This window comes from Pezoporus occidentalis, unplaced genomic scaffold (assembly GCF_034315485.1).
Source record: "Pezoporus occidentalis ecotype Australia unplaced genomic scaffold, CSIRO_AGI_Poc_V1 ctg239, whole genome shotgun sequence".
Lineage (NCBI taxonomy): Eukaryota > Metazoa > Chordata > Aves > Psittaciformes > Psittacidae > Pezoporus > Pezoporus occidentalis.
In genome coordinates this window covers 178916-195765 of record NW_026914275.1, presented here as the reverse complement: position 1 = coordinate 195765, position 16850 = coordinate 178916, and the positions used below count along the sequence as shown (strand labels likewise).

The following is a 16850-nucleotide window of genomic DNA, read 5'->3' as shown; positions in this document are numbered from 1 at the left end:
CCTTTTTGTTGCTAATGTAACTGCATTAGCACTAACAACAGTGGTTTTCCTTGAACACATCCTAAGTCACAGAAAAGTATCAAGACACAACTTGGCAAAACCTTTATATGTCAGCAGGACTACCCAGCAAAACTGTGTGAGATTGCTTGGTTTGCATTTTTATAATGCGAGAAATCATCTGAAGCTGCTCTGACTTGAGCACAAAACCTGAAGAGATGATTGTGCTGTAGAAATTCTGCTGTTGCACATACTTGGTACAACTGCTGACTGTTGCACTTGCACCTGTAAAACCTGGGAGGAACAGCTCCACAAACGCAAGTGGTTCCACATTGTGTCCCCTTAGCTTCAGCCACATACCTTGGAGTGGGGTTTTGGCATGTAACTTCCAAAGGCAGCTAAGAAAATAGATCGTTAGCTGTTGAATTGGCTGTTTTATTCTGCTTCAGGGGTGAAGAAGCTGAAGTGCGTGTGTTTTGCTGCACAGATGCTTCTGGCCCTGCTTGGTACATGGCTGTTAGAATCTGACCTGATTTTACAGATTTTTAAGGCATTAACTCCTGCAGCCTCTCCTAATGCCTTTGGACCTTTTTATATACCTTCCTTGGTTTTAAGTAGGGAATTTGAAAGAGTTCTTAAATTGGGTGTTAAGACTTTGCTAGTGCCTCTTTCACCTGAAAAACAGCACCTAGTTAAATTTGGGTTGGCAGTACCAAGTTTCATAAAGCCTTCCTTTTCAAATGCACTTCTTCCATGAGGCACTGATCTTCAGAGAACTATACACAGACATAGACGCAAAGTATGAGAGGTTATAAGTCTAGATATAGCCACTGGATATAACCATGTAAAGCTAAGGGCAGCCCAGAATGTGTTCCTGCACTGTATGTACTGTTTATAACTGTTAAGTGTTGTTTCTACTTCATTTAAAATGAAATCTCTCCAGGGAATAGGCAGGATCTTCTGCATTTCCACTGTGTTTATAGACCACCATTGTGGTCTATACATCGTAACTGTTTATACGTAGATATAATGCTCGCCTTAACCTTTCTGTTCCTCTTGCAAATAAATAACTGTATTGCTGTCTGTGCAGCATTCTTTATTTTCTTTATATTATTAGAGAGAAATAGCATTATTTAGAGAAAAATAAATTGCAGCATTAAAGGCCAGATATATTTAGTGTGAAGACCACTAGGCATCCTGGTAACTGCGCCAGGATGCTGATAGAGATACATGGTGATGCACTACATTAACATCCCCTTTTGCACCTAAAAAGCAGGTACCTGCCTGAAGGGGGTGAACTAAGTGATGCTACATGGTGGGAGATGTTTCTGCTTACTTTTATTGTAACTAACTAATTCTGATGATTGTGAGCCCTCAGAGGACGTCCTCATACACAACATTGATTGCTACATTGTCCGTCATCCAGTCTCCTTTTTATCTATGAGCTGTGGCTAGCCATGGTGACAGTGAATTATTTGTGTGGAAGGAGCTGTGCCTGGCAGTTTAGGGCTCTGGTTCCTTATTGCCCTGTATGCTGTAGACCTATATAGTAAACTTGATGCTGATTAAACAGAATCCACAAGTTTTTGTGTCTTAAACTTTCAGGAGTTGTTGCTATTGTCTTCATTATCATCAGCTGAAGATGAGAGGCCCTGAATTTGCATGGGAATTTCCCCTTGCATTCAGTAAACTTCATGGGCTATTTATTGTTTACGTGGTAAATACCAAGTCTCTGAGGCCTTTCTGTCAAATATCCAGGCTGAATTTGAGAGCAAATGAAGAGCTTGTGTTTCCAGGCTTCTCCAGAGGGCCGGGGAGTTGAAGAGGACTAGTAAGTGATACATCTGCCCTTTCTACCTACACAAATTGAGCTCTGGAAAACTTTAGTGTGTAACCAAATGATGATACACCCTGTATGGGGAATACTTGAAATACTGAGCAACTGTTAGCTCATTTCCTTTTTCAGTAATGCTGAATGTGGGTGGTCAAAACCTGCATCTGCATGTGGGATTTCTGCCCTATTGGGGAAGGTGAAACAGCAGGAGGATAGTGCTGAGAGTGGGACTTTGAAAAGCAGATCTGGAGCTCATGGGGCTTAATGCAGTTCCTGCAAGATATCGTATGATACATTATAGGTATTCCCAAGGCAACTTCAGGTATTTCACGCAGGCCAGCCTGTGCTTGGATGTTCTTGGTCTCCAGGTTCTGATCTGTCTCTGTCACTCATATAAGGAAATCAGCCTCCTAAAAGAGCCTTAAGATTTGTCAGGGTAAAGTTTCATGCAAGTGATGGCACTGTATCTCCTTCCTGTACTTAATCTGTAATGATGTCACTTTGACATACTTTCCTACCCGTGAGAATGAGGAGTTTACATGGAAATTGTTTTTTGTTAGGTTCCTGCATATGTTGTGTGTAGTGTGGCTTGCACAGTAATTTAAATACAAGTATAAATTTGGTCTCCCAGGCATATCGTCTTTTGAACTCCTGAAATTGCTGCATCTCTACCCGCATAGAGCAATCTAACCCCCTTGGTTTGGAGAAGGTTCCTTGAGGTATTTATCCAGAGGCTTCATGTAGCAGCATATAAAAAGGTTTCTGTTATTCACCTCCAGTCTGACCTGTAAAGACCCTTATTCCGTGCCCCAGAAAGAAACTTATTCACTGTGGTAAAGAAGTACAGCTCTGGCATCCAGTCCCAAACTGCCTGAAACTGCACAGGAGGACTTCTCCTTGCTGAGTCCTCTGACTCAGTCCCTTGAGCTACTAAATAGACTTTAAGAGACTGACTGTCTTGCTCTAAAACATCTGCCCAAATAAACTCTTTCTTTACAGCCAAGAGCAGTCTCTCCTCACTGCTTGTATGTTACATCCACTAGCATAATGGCAACTACAGAGAGCAGTAGAGAGGTGTTCTACTTTGAATTCTTGGAACAGATGTTGGGAATTAGTGCTTGCAGCTCATAAATAAAAGAGGTTTATTTTATATGCAACTCTCCTCACTAGATCAGATGTCTAAAATACATATGAAAAAGGTAACGGGTGGCAGGTACCCAGTTTTCTGGGGGAAATTTCCATTAAGTTGAATGACCACATCAAAATCACAGAAAAGGAAAGAAACGAAGAGAGCTAAGAAGTGACAAGAGAGAGGTTTTTGAAGACGGTTTGGAAGCAGTTGGAGGATTGATGTGGCTGACAGGCAAAAGGGCTGTTCAGGCAGCAGAGGTAGGAGATGGGGGATGAGTTTTATGACTATTGTTAAAGTAATCTGAAGGGACAGCACAGAGAGTGGTGAGAGGTGAGCTGGGAGAATAAGAAACATGTTTTGCACTGAAAACAGTGATCCAACTTCCACTGAGCAAAGAGGAGCTTCGTGCATATGTCCAGAAGCTGATTTGTCCATAGATCAGTGGAGGAGAAAACACACAGCAAAACATATAATTCTGCCCTCACTTTTACAACATTTTTCTGCTTTGCTAAAGCTGCTTGGTGTGGAGGGAGGAGAGATGGTGGCCCTTCAAAGGGTGTCTTTAGTGATAAGCTCTGTTTAAGGGTAATTTCACTGCTGGTAATTAGCTGACACTGTGCAGCTGTGATAGTAGTGCGCACAAAATACTATTAGAGATCAAGCTCAAGGTCTGGTGGGGAAGACAAAGGAAACAACTGTTCTTTCTCTTCGAATGCATGAGTTGGGCAGCAATGAGAGAAAAAAAAACCCTACGTGTCAGGCACAAAACAAGTGGGTTGTGGGGTTTTTGTCCTTTCCTTTATGCGTGGCAAACTCTCAGTTTCAAGTATCAAAACGCAGTTTCTGGTGCACAGGATGATATCTTCTTGCTGCTCTAGAACTCATAGTGAACTATTAAACTGCAGCAGGGTTTCATCCCTGGGCTTCCCACACCTCAGTGTTGGATGAAGTGACCTGGAAAGCAAAAATACGTGAAAGACTGAGGTGGTTTTTGAGAGTTGAAGTGCTACATAGGTAACGGATCTTATTATTTTGAGAAAGATGCTGTGAAAAGTGGTCCTGATGTATATATTAGCTCACCTGAGGGTGAAGCAGACTTCTTAAGGGAAAAGAGTATGTGAAGGAGAGCTTGGGTTGGCTAAGTGGGCAGAGGTCATGCTGTAAAGCATGTGAAACCCTTGAACTGATGATTGTGCTGAATGAGGAGCTAACTCTTGATGATGCTAGTGCGAAGCTGATCCAGGAAAACAGGTGTGCTCCCTGCAGAAGACAGCAGTACTTCAGTTAGGTTTTCTCCCTTCTGAGGCTCTCTGCTCCATCTTACGCTTAGAAGACCTGGAGTAATGGACAGGTAAGCACACAGTGCGTTCACTGGTTTTATATAACTTTTCCTCTTCTTTCCTCCTGGTTCCTTGCAGTTGGATCTAATGTGTTAGTGAGCTCCTGCCTTCAGCTTACCAGCCTGCCTTCTGCAGGGTTTGCATGGCTGGCTTCAACCATACACCTGCTTGTGGTGATCACTCCATGCTTGTGTGATCATGCAACAGGGTGGCAGTTCTTGTGCTTTGCCTGAAATCAGGTTTTAGACAGACTCTTTTTGTCCTTGATGGCATCTTTAATCAAAAAAAAACCCAAACCAACAGCACTGAAGCAAATAAGGCTTCTCTTTATACAGAAGAGTTTGATTTCAAAGCTGTCATGTAACTGGCAGGAACAGAGGAGCACCACCAACTAGGAGAGCAGAAGATAAAATAGTTTGGGCTCAATAAGTTGTACCTAGGAGCTTTTCAGAAAATTGCAGCAATTTCCTTTTAACACCCCAAGCAGTGCACTTCATGCTGGGACATACCTTGAAACAGAGGTTAATAGTACCAGATGTTGTCTTGTAGTATTATAAACTGTTTGTATTACAGCAGCACACGGTGGCCTGGTTCAAAGTGAGCGGTGCTGCACTGAGAAGGGCAGTCCAGGCCTTACCTGCTGGGTAGGGATGATGTGACACAGAAATGCCAAGCTGTGACTTGCCCTGAGTCATAAAGCGTTTTTTCAGGAAATAGAAATCATTTCTCGTGAAACTCAACAAGTAATATGTAGGTGATATCAGTTTTGGCACTTAACCCTGGTGTAATGTGCTGTTCTGTAAGTTTATAAGGCACCCAGTTTGATCCTCTTTAAAGGTCTGAGATCTTTGATGTCAGTGTCTGTGACTTTATGGGGAAAGCTGGAAGTGGAACGGGAAAATGTCAGTCTCTTGAATTTGCCCTAATCCCACAGGTTACAGTAAATGGGTGGTGACAGTGTATTGCATATCATGGTGCTGCGCATGACTGATCAGTTGTCCTTCAAATGCTGTTAACTTCAATCCAGTTAATCTATTTTCCTGTATGTTGAAAACAAAGCAGTTCTGGTTGAGGGATTAGAGGAGGAATTAAGTATTTGTTCTCTAATCCTGAGTGTTTATAAATCAGTATTAATTACTTTAGGTGCTTTTAGAGAGTTTACATGCCAGGTTTTGTAATAATTTCATGATCCATCTGGCTAATAAAAATACTTCATTGCAGGAGAAGAAATAAAATTGCTGTGAAGTGTAAGCATGCAAATCTCTTGCTTAATGGGAACTAACTGCTGCTGTTATGGATTCTGGTAAGTTAAAAATAATGGTGGGGCTAGCCACATCCCACATCACTGCCTATAAACATGCTGCATAGATTCAGCCCAGTCTATGGAAGAAGAGAAGAAAGCTGAGCCTAGGGCAGTGGAGCTCCCCTGTTCCTAGGAGTAAATCTATGTGTTAGGTGTTTCTAAGGGTATAGGGGGGTTGGGGATGCTATTTGAGGGTGAGGTTGTTTTTCAGGGCAGGGGAATAAGGCATAGGGATACTACTGGGAAATAAAAGATCCTGCAGTGTTTTTGTCCCCTGGTTGGCAGTGGTGTTGCAGACACTATGCTGTAGTGCAGCAGTGCTGAGGAATGCTGTGTGTGTGTGAAAACAAAGACATCAGTTATCTACAAAGGATCATCTTTCCACTGATAAGGACAGTGCTCTCAAAGCAAAGAAAAGCGAGTTTGGCTGGAGCAGGAAATCTTGCACCAAGCATTTAGCAGGGTTATTGATTGCCCCCGATTCAGCTTTTAATCCTTCCTTTAATCACAAATCAATTCCACTGGGTGTTTGAGTTTCTTTCATTTCTTACCCAAATGCTTCAGACTTCTGAACAATGGAGTTCCCTGTGCAGGGCTTTGGGAACTGCAGCTCAGCAACACCCCACATTCCTGCCACTTCGGTGCAACCAGACCAAAAGTGCTCGGAGCAAGCACATCTATCAGGGCTTGCTGTGTTTCTGTCTTTATACTGGAAGGGTGGAATCCTTTCCAAGCACAAACGCAGGCTGGGTGAAGAGTGGATGGAGAGCAGCCCTGAGGAGAAGGACTTGGGGGTGCTGGGTGATGAGCAGTTCAACATAACCCGAAAATATGCACTTGCAGCCCAGAAACCACCTGTGTGCTTGGTCTGCCTCCTAGGTCCTAGATGTCCCTGCCTATGGCAGGGGGTGGAACTAGATGAGCTTTCAGGTCTCTTCCAACCCAAATCATTCTGTTATTCTATGATTCTTCCTTTGTCTCCTCAAAGTCCTTAATCGGCTTGGGGTTTTTCTAGAAAGAGTTTTTGTTTTTCTTTCCTTTGATCTGCATTTAGCTCACAGAATAGATAGGAGGACATGGGTTGTGCTCCTGCCTGTGTAACACTCAATCTTCAGTATTGACTTCTTGAAGTTAGTGCCAGAACTTGGCTTTTGGGCCTGTTGAGAAACCGGGGGACTGGCAAACACCACAAATACATGTGAACGTGTATGGTGTGCCACTTTGTTTCCATCATCTTCATGTTTGCTGCAGCTGCCCCAGCTTTTCCTGGCATTAAGATGCATCTGTTGCGATTTATGGGGCAGTGGTATCTGCTGCCAGTAGAGCAGCTACAGGTTTTTTTTAGGGTGCAGTGTTTCAGTCTGCTCATGGCTGGCTTTTAGGATCCTGGTTCTAATGTATTACTTAGCTAATATTCATTACTCTCTTACACTGGTTGAAATGGAAGGGACTCAATTGTTGTGCATATATTTCACAGAAGTGCTTTATAATGACTAAATAATCATCTCCACAGGAGGAAGGAAACAAAATGGTCTGAGAGAGAACAATTTTGAAAGCTTTGGTGCAGTTTCCTGTTCCTAATTAATTGTATTTTGTTGTAATATTTTGGGTATAAATCTGGCTGCAACAGCATTCTAGAAAGAAAGAACCAAAGCTCAAGGCTTCTGAATTGGTTGATTTTTTTTAAAATATAGCTAAATTTTAATCTTGAACTCTTGGAGTTGCCCAGTGGACTAGTGACACAGCCACCTCCCTGGCATCTACATGCTGCCGTGGAAGGGAGGGTGCCTTGCCCTGCTTGCACCATTCTTTAGCATGGGTAGGTAGTCCTGCACACTGGAGGTCACCGTCTTGCTTTTGGAGTGATTGAGCTCCGCACTGTCCCAAACTCCAGATCTACAGCAACACCATAAACCTTAACACAACACTTGGGTGGCTCCCTGCCTTTCAGTACTCTGCAGCACGAATGCTTTGTGTGATTCTTTATACTCTTCAGTCTTGTTTGATGTATCTTTCAGTATCACTTTCATTTATTAGTTTCTCATGAGTTTTTAACTACTGTTTTCTATAATGGTAAAACGTATCTGTGTATATGCAGAAAAAGGCAGGTCAGAAATGTGGTGACTGTGGGTGTTAAGAAGTGTTCTGGGTTTGGGATTTTTATTGCCATGGTTTTGACAATAGCACATTACTTACAAGCAGGACAGCCACTGCTGAGTTAAAGTTCCCCCACTACAGTAAAACTCCCCCAGCTTTACAGTGCCTCATGCCATAATTTCTGTGTTTATGCCATGTCTATTTGGTGACATAATTTGTCACCCACTTTTAATACCTTCCTCTACTCTCCTACACTGCAGTAGTAGGCATGTTATTTACTGGGCAAATGTTGGTGTTTCTATTAAAATTATATTGAAGCATAACACACCAGTGGAAGGAGTTATAAATGGGTGAGGGGACACTTTCACAGATGACTTATTTAGCTGGTGGCAGAGCTGAAATTTGGCCTGCTGCTCCTTGGTTATAAAGCAAGAGCCTGCCTGATGGACCACATTCTATGAGAATTCAAGGTCTTGTTGGGACTGCAATATTACTGTTGTTTTACATCTTCTCTGGCTTAGTTATAGAGAAGATTAACCTCTCTGCCTTATATCAGGCTGTGGAACAGCCTTTAAATGTCAGCATTGCCATTAGTGGACACGTCCCAGCCCTTTCCTGTTTTCCACATTGATACCAATTGCATCTGCCCTTGCCGTATCACCATGGCTGGCCGACGGGACTCCTAAACAGGGTACATCTGAATTGGAGAGGGAGTTTGATTGGGCCCAGGAAGGATGTTTTGTGGTTGGTGTGGGATGTTTTTTATGTGTTGTTGGTTTTTTTAAAATATCCAACATATATATATATATGCTGGAGATGTGTGTATATATCTGTATCTGTCCATATTCGTATATGTATGGATATATATACCCACACATATATATATTTTATATCCTAATGCACCCTTTAGCCGTTGCTTGCTCAACCCCTGAACCCATGAGAAGGTGATACTTTCAGTATCTAACCCCAAGTCAAGGTCAACAAGACTCTTGATCTTGGCTGTAATGAGTTTGATACTGTCAAATCCTGAATGTTCCTGCCTGCACAGCTCTCCTAAACAGGGTATTTATTGGATATATTTTTTTATTTGGTAAATATTTATCGACCCTAAATATGATCTTGTAAGTCAAGGCTTTCCATTCAGTAATGATTTGTCCTCTTCCTCCTGAGCTTCCTCCAATACTGTTTTGATATTGGGAAGCTCGCTGGAGGAAAAGGGAGGCTCTGAGGGCAGGATATCCCTGACACAAAATAAACACACACAAGATGGAACAAGAAACCATCTTTAGCAGTTAACAGAAGAAAGAATGCGAAAGGTGATGAATGGCAGAAGGTATAAAAGGCTGATTTTCAGCTCCTGGATTACTCTGCTAGAATGTGGTGCTGTGAGGAAAGCAATGTGATCTATGAAAATCAAAACATTGACTATTTGAGCTGGAGACTTCACTTCTGAAAGGCACCAAATCCTGTTAAATTTTAATAAGAGTTTAGATAGAACTCCTTGGGTGTCGCTGCTTGAAAAACAACACTTGAGACTGATAACAGCAGAGCGCCTGTGAGTTAACACCTGCAGCACAGCATGTGGCTTTCAGAGCTGAAATATTGACTGCTCTGGAAGGTGCTGTGGTCAGGAGCGGTGTGAAGCAATTCCTTTGGCCAGGCTGTCAAAACTGCTGTGCAGTTGCTTTTGCTGCCTCCAAGCTACGTGAGCTTACATGGCACGTGGGGCCTGTCACCAGGGGAAGGGGAGGACTGGTGGAGTTTCCTAGATGGCCTGGAGCATCCAGCCCTAGTTGTATGAGAACAGAGGAGTGAAGCTTTGGGGTTTTACTACTGTAATCGTAGCTCGGCCAGTAGGTAATACCTTAGGCTTTGTTCATGTTTATAGGTGGTGGCGAAGTGTGATCATACCTTTATCTCCTTTTTGGGCATGTTTTCTTAAAACAGAGCACTGGTTTCACACCAGGTCCGCCTCTTCTACTGGTGGTTGCAAGAGCTGAAGTGTTCCTCCAGTGTTGAGATGTAACAAGCAGCTTAATGAGAGCATCATTCAAATGGATGAGATTTGTGAAAACACCTGTGTTTTTAAGAAGTTTTCCAAATGAGCTTTTCATGAGAGCTGAGAGGAAGGGGACGGAGGATAAGAAAGCTAAACTATTTCAAACCATCACTTTAAAGGCTTTAAAGTACCAATACTCATTAATTCCTTTGGCAGGTATTAGAATATGTTAATCCTGATGCACTGAATTGGTATTAGTGCAGGAGTCATAAGGACTTCTGCAGGCATTCAGCTGCAATTTAGCATCAATTAGCTAGGCCATTATTTAAAAGTGTTATTTTAATACATTAAATTTCCCAGTGTGTCCTCAGGCAGTTGGTGGAGCTGCTGTTAGATTCTCTTATCACTCCCCATTTTTCTTTCTAGTTGTCATTGCTGTTCTCCTTTACTTGATAGTGTGTGCCTCACACAGGGCTCCTCAAGGGTGACTGCCACTATGAGCTCACATGCTGCTTAATCTAATTCGGCTGCAGGAAGCTGCTGCAAGCAGTGGTCCTGGCTGTCCCCAGACCTCTTCCCTCTATTCTTTTTCCTCCCTTGTAGGACATCTGACATTTCCAAAGGTAGGATTTTAAACCCTTGAACGCATCCTCTGGGCCACATAACCGCTGCTCAGTGCAGCATTGTGCTACAGGTTACAGAATCATAGAATCACCTAGGTTGGAAAAGACCTTTAAGATCATCAAGTCCAACTGTTCCCCAGCACTGCCAAGGCCACCACTAAACCATGTCACTGGGGGCCTCATCTACACAGTTTGTGAATACTTCCAGTGACAGTGACTCCACCACTGCCCTGGGCAGCCTGTTCCAGTGCCTGACTGCCCTTTCAGGGAAGATGTTGTTCCTGATATCCAGTCTAAACCTCCCCTGGTGCAGCTTGAGGCTGCTTCTTCTTGCTCTATCCCTTGTTCCCTGGGTGAAGAGCCCAGCTACCCCCTGCCTGCATCCTCCTGTCAGGCAGTTGTAGGGAGAGATCAGGTGCCCCCTGAGCCTTCTCCTCTCCAAACTAAACCCACCCCACCCCCTCAGCCGTTCCCCATCACACTTGTGCTCCAGGCCCTGCACCAGCTCCACTGCCCTTCTCTGGCCCCGCTCAAGCACCTCAGTGTCTCTCCTGTAGTGAGGGGCCCAGAGCTGAACACAGGATTCGAGGTGCAGCCTCACCATTGCTGGGTACAGTGGGATGATCACTGCCCTGGCCCTGTTGGCCACACTGGTGCTGATACAGGCCAGGATGCTGTTGGCTTCTTGGCTGCCTGACCACAAGCTGGCTCATGTTAAGCAGCCATCAGTCAGCACCCCCAAATCCTTTTCCATCGTACAGCTTTCCAGCCACTTTTCCCAAGGCCTGGAGTGTCGCAGGGGATGTTGGCCCAAGTGCACATTATATAGCCAGCACCCAGAAATGTGGCATTTGTTCCTGTCCCTGTTCAGAGCTGAAAAGAGATTCTCACTCAACTGCTGGAGGCTCTGTAGCTGTGCCAGTGCCCTGCTGTTAGAGGCTGCATGGCCTTACCTGTCTCGATGCTGCTTGTTTAGGGGAATACCTGTGCCTCCTACTGCAAAAAAGACAATGTTTGCTCGTTTTATCTCCCTGTTCTTGGGGAATGCCCTAAAACCAGCTTCTGCCTTCAGAGACCAACTCTTACAATGTAGGTGTAAAATGCCTAGTACAGCAAAGCGCTCACACAGATAACTCAGGGTTTCTGTATATTTCTGTAGTGCAAATTAATAAGAAAAACCTGATACTTGAGTGTGGAACAACCTTTTTTCCCATATAAGGTGTAAGAGCTCATCTGCAGTCAGTCACTGCTGTGTAATAGTTCACTGTTTTGCATGGAAGAGTTTGGGATATGTTAGGCATTTTTGTCTCAAGAGAAGAATAGCTTCTGCCTTGCTGTTTCCCCACAGCGTGATGATGGATGCCTTGGAGGGGATGTGCTGCAGAGAGCTCTGCAGTCACTGGGACTGGCGCTTGGATTTATTGTCGTGGTGCTCCTAACTTTTGCGAAGGAGCCTGATGAACACTGCTTTTTATATCCTTGGGTATAAAGTGGGAGGTTCCTGTACACTTCAGTCAATGTCCTCAGTATTACTACAAGTCCTATCGTGAGCAATTCTTCTGCAGACCAACAGATGCTCAAGTGTTAGCAGACCATGCCAAATCAGCAAATTCAAAATTGATAAAACATATGGCAGTCACTAGCAAAAGCTCCTGATTCCAGTAGAACCATCCATATCACTCAATTCAGACACATCCTGTACTGCAGTATATTTTGTTTGATGTACCAGATGCCTGTGTGAGAGTGGTGTGGGTGCAAGCTCACAATTGAGGACCTCTGACATTTCTTGTAGAGGATGGAAGTACCCAGTTACTAATAGGAGAACGTTTTTCACCAGCCATCCACACCATCCAACTCTCTAAGTGGAAATGTACAACTCCACTAAATCTCTGATATTTAGTTGCTGTAAAAATGATGGGGTTCGTGTCACTGTAGGGTTTTCCTCCCACACTTCCTGGTTTCTTCACACATCCCAGATCCATGGGCAATAGCTGTGGGTCTACCTCCTCCTCCTGGTCCACAAGTACTTTCTCTTAAGATAAATCAGAATAAGCAGTGTTCTTAATTGTACTTAGCTTAATGTATAGCTCCAGTTTTAGACTTTAAGGAAGACCTATGACCATGAAGTTTGTAGTTTTCCATCAGTCTGCTAATGATACCTCTCCCCATAGTATATCCCTGCATTTAGTTATGTTTCACTTAGTGCCAATGTTACGATTTTTAGATGCAGTATGTTTTTCATTCTAAGCAATCAGAATTCTTTAAAATGCTTTGCAAGTCTTTTTTTGGGATGATTGCTGTTTCTTGGTATTTTGTTCCCTTCCCTCTCATCCTCTGCCCTTTATAAGCACATCAGTTCTGTTGGGCCTTGCTTAACCTCAGTGCTGTTCATCGGGCTGAGACTTTGATCCGTCATCTAGCCTATGCATTTGACTGTGTTTTCTGCACAGTGATGTCGACCAAGATACTTTAAAAGGGATGGCCTTTTCTGTTGTCTTGCATGGTTGTTTAATCAGTCATTTAGCAGTTAAACCCCTGTGAGCAATGCAGTGGCCTTTTTTTATGTTCTTGGCTTTCATGCAAACTCCTGTAATGTGTTTGCTCCTTTTGACCCAGCTGCTTCTGTGCTTCTTGCTGATGCCTGTGGGTGCTAAAGTAGTAGCTGTCAGTATAACTCATCCTTTCTGTGAATGGCAGATTCGTACAGTGAAATGCTGGGAGCTGACGTTTTGGTGCAGAGATCCCAAGGGACAGCCGCTTCCCTGACTATAACCACTGGTTATGGCTTTCAGAAGTCCTGAAAGTCAAGGGATCAAGAGGTCAAACCCTGGCATTTATCAGGGCAATGTGTGCAGTAAGTCAGTGTATTGTAGAAATGTGTCACTGCCTAAGGCACAGGTTGCAGAATTGAGGGATTTCCTAGTTTCGTTGTTTGAAAGAAGAATTGATCTTTCATTCAATTCCTGCTGCATGTCATCAGTAGAGCTATTATTTCTTTATTTTTACATTGGGCATAGGCTATGCTTTAATGCTCTCTGGAGATGTTCCGTTCACTTCTGTTCAGGTTTTGATATTGCTGTCACTGTGGTTTCTGAGTACCTTCCAATGAGCAAGTAGTGACAGGAGAGGGGGGAATGGCTTTAAACTGACAGAACGGAGGTTCAGATTAGACATTAGGCAGAAGTTCTTCCCTATGAGGGTTCTGAGGCACTGGCACAGGGTGCCCAGAGAAGCTGTGGCTGCCCCATCCCTGGCAGTGTTCAGGGCCAGGTTGGACACAGGGGCTTAGAGCAATCTGCTCTAGTGGAAGGTGTCTCTGTCCGTGGAAGGGGGGTGGAACTGAATGAGCTTTAAAGTCTCTTCCAACACAAACCATCCTATGGTTCTGTGACAAACATATGTCTTGTTTAATTTCTTGTCCGGTCCTTGGGGACAAAACTGGTTTGGATATATCTTGCTAGTTAAGCTATTTATGTATTTTTAATGAGATACAGATGTGGCCATCTAAGCCAGTAGAATTTACCCAATTGCCTTCAACAATGTCAATCTTTGCTGTGCATTTGGAGAGTTGCTGTTCCCAAGGATTAATCCTGAGGCACGCTGAATGCCCACAACTCCTCTTAAGGTAGAGGACAGACAGTGGGTGCTTGATATCTCTCAGGATACCTGGGAAGAGAAGCTGTGTTGTGGTCCTGTGCATGTCACTAGTTTCAAATATACTCTCATGTAGTCTTATTTGCAGCAGTCCAACAGCTTTCAAAGTTCAGTTGTTAAGAGCTTTTGCAAACAAAATTATGTATATACTCTGCCCAGCCCAGTGAACAATGTTTTCCCTCAACCTTTTGTAGCAGGGATTGTAGAGTTTGCAGTAACATTTTAAGTGCTTACATTATAGTGTCAGGATAGATGATACCAGGGGAAAATAATCTCTTCCTGTTAAAATTTGCTGCCTCATTGATACTCAGCTTGAAATAGAAGATTACAGGAAACTGTGCAGGTCTCGACTTTGTGTTTAAACATGCTTGTAATCAGGTGTCTGTGTTGAGGGAGAGATCTGGAGTGGGTATGGGTCACTCCACTGCTGTTATTTTCTATTGTGTTATGGTAGCCTGCAACTTGTTAACTTAAAGATCACTGAGCTGTTGGCTTTCTGTGGTTGCTCTTGCACCAGTTGAGTGTATTCCGTGATACAGAGTCATACCACTGCCACTTCTTCTCCCATAGTACCTCTGGAGTCACTTGTGCATCTGTTACTGAAGAAATATGTGGTGGTTGCCCCCAGCTTCAGTCAGTCCCTGTGAATCGGCTGGGTCCTGCCAGCTGCAGGCAGGGTGGGCAGCCTTGAGGAAGGCTCTAGGGATGGAGAGGTGCCAGATGTGAGCAGCATGGGTGTGCAGGGTGCTGGGGAGAAAACCCTTTAGGCAAGGTTCTCAAGGGTTTGGTTGGTGTCACTGAAGGAAGGAGAAGGGGATTTCATGAGAAACTGGCATGTACAAACAGGGAAAGACAGCACTAACAGTGATGACCAGATGCAGTGCAGTGATGGGGAGCCGGTTTATGTCCTCGTTGTGATGCAAGGCCATGAACATTTTCTCTAGACTGTGTGGCTATGCAAACAGGCTGTAGGGTTTCTCTTGTGGCAGCTTGGTTCCAGTGTGTGTTTAGTGCTTACTCATGAAGTGCTTCAGGAAGATACTGAGTTTCAGTCTGCCACAGTGATTTTCCTTCTTGTTTGTGAACTAGATCAGGGTCATGATGCGAAGGCCTTGGAGATGGCAGCTGATGCTTAGACACATAGAGGGGTCTGGATTTGCAGCAGCTGTTTGCATTCAGGTGCTAGGTATATATCTGCTGGAGTACTTCTCTGAGCCCATCACGTATTGACACAGAATTTAACTGAAAACTGAACTCTGGGGTCAAGAAATGGTTTTCTCTCACTTTACAGAAGTGAAGCACAGACAAGACTCTGTAGGGGAAGGTTTTGTGATTAAATAGTTAGGATTTAGCTCTTACTTTCTGTCTTAACACAGATTAAGTTATGTTTTGAAAATCTCAAATGACTTGCTGCTACTAGGTGGAAATCTGTCCCCCTGGAACATGGCTTGTACCTTTTTGACTTTAAGCTATCTTCTTAAATGCATCAATACAACAGCTAAACAGACACTACCTGTGGGACTGTCCAACCACAGGGCTCTGCCTTATGGTTTCTCCCAGGCTCTAGGAGAGCTTAAGGGTATAGGCACCATAGTGGCTTCACATTTAAATCAGAAGTTCCTCTCTGCACAGCCTAGGAATGCATTTGGAAACACTTTCTGGGAGAATGGAAGTAAATTCAGTTTAGCAATGTGTCTGTGGATCTGCTGAAGGAGGCTGTCTTTTTATTTTGGCAAAGGTTTTCATCAAGAGCGTTTATTTCAACTTGCTTAATGATTTGTTATGCTTTCTCTCCTTTTCTGTTCAGATTTCTGGTTTAGGTGATACCAAAAGATACCACCTCAGATTCAATTGAAACTTATTTTGTTTTGGAGAGGTTGTGAGTTGTTATTTCCTAGTGTGGACATACTGTTAGTAGGCAAAATTCATTATGTGAAGGAGGCCCTCCTTGTCAAAGTAAAGAGGAGTTGAGAAAAGCTGTTGGAGTTTACGTAAAGCAACAGTTATCAGTAAGCCTGGAGGATGGAACTCTTCGCAGGGCATGAAGAGCAGTCCAGATGTGCTTAACTGTGCAACTGATAGTCTTGTCATAGCTATGCTGTGGCTGGGGTCTGAATGGGAAATGTTTGTGCTCTGCTGCTGTACATAGATTCCAGCATTAAAACTCATGAGGTTTCACCAAGGCCAGGTTGGACAGGGTGTGGAGCAACCTGGTCTAGTGGAAGGTGTCACTGTCCATGGCAGGGGTTTGGAACTGGGTGAGCTTTAAGGTCCCTTCCAACCCAAACCATTCCATGATTGACCATAAGTCTGATGATAGGGAACATTTAGTTGCCAAGAGTGGGACTTTGTGAGAAGTTTGACTCTAGTTAAAAAAAAGCCTCACAACCTCACACTAGAGAAAACATAATCCCTTTGTGATAAAGAGGTAAGAGATACAACCCAAAGCATTAAACTCTGGAGGGCACATACAAAATTTATGTATAAAATGTTCTAGTTGTTTGGGTTTCTTTTAGCAATGTCTTTAAATCCTGTGCTTGGGGTGCTTCAGTTGTCATGAGGGGGGAGCTTTAGTTTTTGAGGTTTTTTGGGGAATCAGCCTGTCAGAGATACCTGTCTGTGTAAAGACACATCCTGGTGGTCTCCACTAGACTCATTCTCCTTCCAGAAGAACAACTGAGGAATGAACAGAGCTAAGCAGGAGGACAGTGTTCAACCTGATGGATTCAGACTTGGTTCAGGTGTTCCCTGCATCCCGGATCAGAGGTGTTTATGAAGCACAGTGTGTTGTTTCTTGATGCTGTAGCGCCTGAGAGGTGACAAGGCAGTGTGATGGTGATGCTGTCCCTTCAAGCAGCAGCATGTCATTGT

General features: G+C 43.7%; 1 protein-coding gene across 2 annotated transcripts in view; it reads left to right on the top strand.

Annotated features, from left to right (window-relative positions):
• GPC1 (glypican 1) overlaps nt 1–16850 on the top strand; it is a 199506-nt gene that overhangs the window by 27410 nt on the left and 155246 nt on the right. The window contains exon 1 of one of the 2 annotated variants that reach the window (XM_062622042.1): nt 4215–4314. The exons of the other annotated variant lie outside the window; for it this stretch is intronic. The gene's annotated coding sequence lies outside the window, so the exon portion shown is untranslated. Of the gene's footprint in view, nt 1–4214; nt 4315–16850 lie in introns of those variants that run through there. 2 annotated transcript variants of the gene reach the window in all.